We start from the raw sequence: 4,595 nt of genomic DNA on the forward strand, positions 1-4,595 counted from the left end.
GAAAACGAAATGTTGGCACGGATCATGTTAGGTCAGTGTCCTATTTTGACCTTTATAAAATTAATCGTACGTATCTTGCAACTTAGGGGGGCTTTCCTTCTTGCAGGCCGAATATTAAGAATTGCGTCTCCGTAAAGCTTGTAATGGTAACTTCCTGCTTGGCATGAGTGAGCGTAGAAATGAAATTTTCAGCCCACTCCCACAGCTGAACGTGTTCGGTTGTGATTCGTTCATCCGTCTTTGTTTCAATCCTGAGCGCCTTTTCGCATGCTGCAGGTGCCCGAGATACTCGAAATTCACGAAGACTTTCTGATGGAGCTGAACAGGAAAACCGAGAACTGGACGGCCGAGCAACGCTTCGGTGAAGTCTTCCTCGACAAGGTATGGCGCTTATCACATACATTCGCATACCATCGTGAGGTCGATCAAGCGGATCTGGCAGCGTGCAGTTCTCTTACGTCTGGTTTGGACATGTGGAGGATTAGTCAAAAAGCAATCATTTCCTGCACGTCGCGCAATGAACATCGCACAACTACGAGCAGTCCAGGAGCCACCTTCTGAACATCCGCGTGCTCCGACCACGACACCAGATCTGCCAGCAAGCCCCTTATGTCTGGTGGCTCCTGGCCATCCCCAGCTTGCCTACACTTCCCCGATTTCTGACGTGGCCAGCGGTGACGAGCAGGGCTCGCCAACAGCTAATCGCAGCGTTCGACATGTTTCAAATATCAGGCACCAGCTACGGCGCACGTGCGCCGCCGTTCGGCCCTGACCGGCAGCGGGAGCGGCGCACACCCGCGCTGGCGCCGAACCCCGACAGGCGTGCCCCGGCTGGCGCCGAGCGAGGCGGCCGGGGCGGCCCGGCGCTCTGCGCCGCGCGCTGCAGCTGACGCCGGGCGCACCGGCGCAGCGCCGCTCCAGCGCCGGCAGCCGGTGTTGTGACGGGGCCCGGCCCGGACAGGCCCGGCCCGCCCCGGCCGCTGCCGCCCCGTCAGATTAACGTCCCGATCAATCACGACGTGTCGGCTGCAGGCAGCGAGCTGGCGGCAACGGACCGGCGCAGAGCGTCCCATCTGTTAGTGCGGCGTAAATAACGCACGGGGGCTATCTCTTCGAGCCAAATAGGACACACACCGGCATAGCGTAGCTAGCTAGGAAATAGGGAGTTCACAGGTTTGCTCGCACGCAAGCGCATCTGCATATTTACATACGTGCTTCAGCATAAGCAGTACTAAGAATCACTACCAAGCAAGTGTGCAGGGTACAGATCCATAAACGGTGCATTGATTGTTCGACAACGCATGTGGTATTTCAACATTCAGCGTCTCGAAAACCGGGCCCTGTTTTCAACTAACTTTGTGCTTTAACTATAGAGCTGTAGCTGGTTTACTATCTGCGACCGATTTCACCAAAACAGATGTTTTTCTGAGTCAGATCTGTCTGCCTCAGTGCAGTTTTTTGGATCATTCTAGTGATAGGAGATAGCGGACACATCGCTTTCTGCCGAATTTGCAGGTGCTGGGATTGTGGTTTGTGCGCGACAGAATTACCTTTGGTAGGTGTCTGACTTTGTCGAAAACTGTTGCTTGGGGATGGTTCTCACCGCCTGCGTTGGAAGGGTCTTACACCGTTTGCTTTAAATACCCCAAGAGTAGGATCCAGTTGACTAAGCTTCGGGAATGTGGTAACGAGACACATCGAAGAACTGCTTAGCCGTGCTTCCTCCGAAGCGTGGTTTTAGCTCCTCCGCGATCACGTTGGCGGCTCGGGGCAGTGCGCGGGTCCTTGTACAACCACTCCGCGTTTCTTTTGAGGCTCGCTTTCATTCCAAGAGCAGCTTAGACTTCGCTCAGCACACACATGATGCCGGAAAGGGTTGGCCTCGTGCCAGATACTAATAATAATTCAAAGGATCCTATTACAGACACGCTATCACCGGACTGCCTGGAACGAACTGCCGAATCGATGGTAGTGAAAACTTAAACACACATGTGAGACCGGTCCCTCAAAGTGTGAAGGCTTTGATGAACTCGAGCCACCAAGGTAAAGACACATAAAACGGTATCAGGTTTTTTGGGACAATCCGGAACATCACCACTTATTCCGGTGAATTCTAGCGGTCATCGAGTAAAGTTTCATGGCATCCATATTCCCTCGCGCTGTGTCAATTCAGAAGCAGAGAATGCAAGCTGAAAAAATTATAAAGTAAACAGCAAGCTGTATTGTCACGAATACCACTTGTCCTACCTTTCCCGACCCGCCACTCCAGTCTCCACATTGTGCCTGCACTCCGCTTCCTTATCCACCGAGGCGTTACTTCAGCATCGACTGAAAGCGCTTCCACGGCCACAGCTGACCTCTGGGGTCGCCGACCGCCAGGGCGCGGAGCTGGGCGACAGTTACCGACCGCCAGGGCGCGGAGCTGGGCGACAGTCGCCGACCGCCAGGGCGCGGAGCTGGGCGACAGTCGCCGATCGCCAGGGCGCGGAGCTGGGCGACAGTTACCGACCGCCGTGGCGCGGAGCTGGGCGACAGTCGCCGACCGCCGGGGCGCGGAGCTGGGCGACAGCACCGACCGCCGGGCGCGGAGCTGGGCGACAGCACCGACCGCCGGGGCGGAGCTGGGCGACAGTCGCCGACCGCGGGGCGCGGAACTGGGCGACAGTCACCGACCGCCAGGGCGCGGAGCTGGGCGACAGTCGCCGACCGCCGTGGCGCGGAGCTGGGCGACAGTTATCGCCCGCCAGGGCGCGGAGCTGGGCGACAGTTACCGACCGCCGTGGCGCGGAGCTGGCGACAGTCGCCGACCGCCAGGGCGCGGAGCTGGGCGACAGCACCGACCGCCGGGGCGCGGAGCTGGGCGACAGTCACCGACCGCCGACTCACTGACGGCCGGGCCGCCCGCGTGCCAGCGGCCGTCGGCGCTCCCCTGCTTCAGGCTCTGTCCTCATCCACCAGACGGCAGACAGCTCGCAGCCGCGCCTTCCGCTGTCCAGCCGCCGCCCACCACGGCCAGCACGGCACAAGAATGCGCTCTGACGAATGGCGCGCCTTACAGTGAACACGAGCACATGTGACGGGATGGGAAGACGTTTGCGGAGGGCTAGGCGGCAATAAGAGAAGGCTCTGCGTCTCTGATGAGACTGAGTTTGGCTGGATATAGACAACCGAATGTTTACATCAGAAAGTTTACTCAGCGCGTGTTATTTGTAAATGCTTATTTTTCTATCCGTTTTCTGAGCCTTCCACGGGATAATCAGTGTGTGGGACCAAAGGGTACATCATTGCAGTGGAACGCGCAACTAAATGTGCCGAAGCATAGACATTTATAACTAAAGCCAAATGAGCAACTTTCCAATGAAGCAGAGCAGTTGTAGACGACCGCCACGTCGAAGACACCGAGGTTTCAGGTGCACTATATTTGATGACTGCCCATCGCCAACGCCGCGCATCAACTCCTCGTGGGCGCTGACAGGGAAACAATGAAACCTCGGAAATGGACACTAGACTAGAACTAAACAGAGCGGAAACAGACGGAACAGAAACTAAATTAGCAATACAAAATGATACGAAAATAGCATGGACTGACTAACACTAAATTAGACCCAAGATGATAGCGAACTAAGTGAGTCAACATACGAGAAGCGGCACTAAATCAAACTAGAAATGGAAACGTACACCGACTACACAATAAACACCTGCCGTTTTTGAGACACGAGTCCGTAGTATCCATGCACATGCTGGAAAAGGATAATAAGATGGCAGGCATTCTGTTGAGCTATTCGAGCATTTTCATGTTGTATTACTCACTGCAAGCTTATGACAAATGGGTAAATAAAGATTTGGTGTAGAAAGTAACTCGCATTATCAATTTTATTTGGTTCAGTGGGACTGTATAACCAGCAAAAGCGTTATCATGATGAGAAATATTCACATGGTATTGAAAGTCATGGCTGCACATACCATTAAAAATTAAACATATAGGTAAGTCACTAATAGATGACTGTGTGAGGCAAAATTAACTGCCCAAACATATTTTGAGCAGCAAATCTTAGAGCACGATCCACGGGCCCATGGCTGGAAAACCTGGACGGGGAATTCTAAAACAGCAGCTGAACACATGGCCTGCCTGTGCATCTGGCTTCGCCAGAGACGTCAGGCGGCCGCGCCCCAAAGTACGTGGGTACCTCTGGGGTGCCGCCTGACGTACCCAGCGCCCCGCCCGAAACCGCCAGACAGAGCGGTGTCGCCTCTGACGCGCCGGGAGGGACGGCACCGAGCCTGGCGTGGGTGGGTGACTCGGTGACCGATGGGAGCAGGGGGCGGGTGACTTGATGACGACGGCAGCGCTGCGCGCGCGCGCTGACGCTGCCTCACGTGTTTCAGCTGACGCATACCGCGTTCTGGACACCTACACGGCGTTTGTGAACCACTGGCCGACTCAGGGAGGCTCTCTGCGCGGTCGTGCCGGGCAAACCGGAGCTGGCCAGGTTTCTGGAGGTAGGCGATGCTACCAACGTTGATCGCTCGTCTCTACAGTAGCGTGTTTGGCGTAGGGTGGCGAGAGTGCTTGTTAAACTGGATTCATTCCTGAT

The sequence above is a fragment of the Pollicipes pollicipes genome, unplaced genomic scaffold (genome assembly GCF_011947565.3).
Source record: "Pollicipes pollicipes isolate AB1234 unplaced genomic scaffold, Ppol_2.1 Scaffold_3447;HRSCAF=4054_pilon_pilon_pilon, whole genome shotgun sequence".
In the NCBI taxonomy this organism is placed as follows: domain Eukaryota; kingdom Metazoa; phylum Arthropoda; class Thecostraca; order Pollicipedomorpha; family Pollicipedidae; genus Pollicipes; species Pollicipes pollicipes.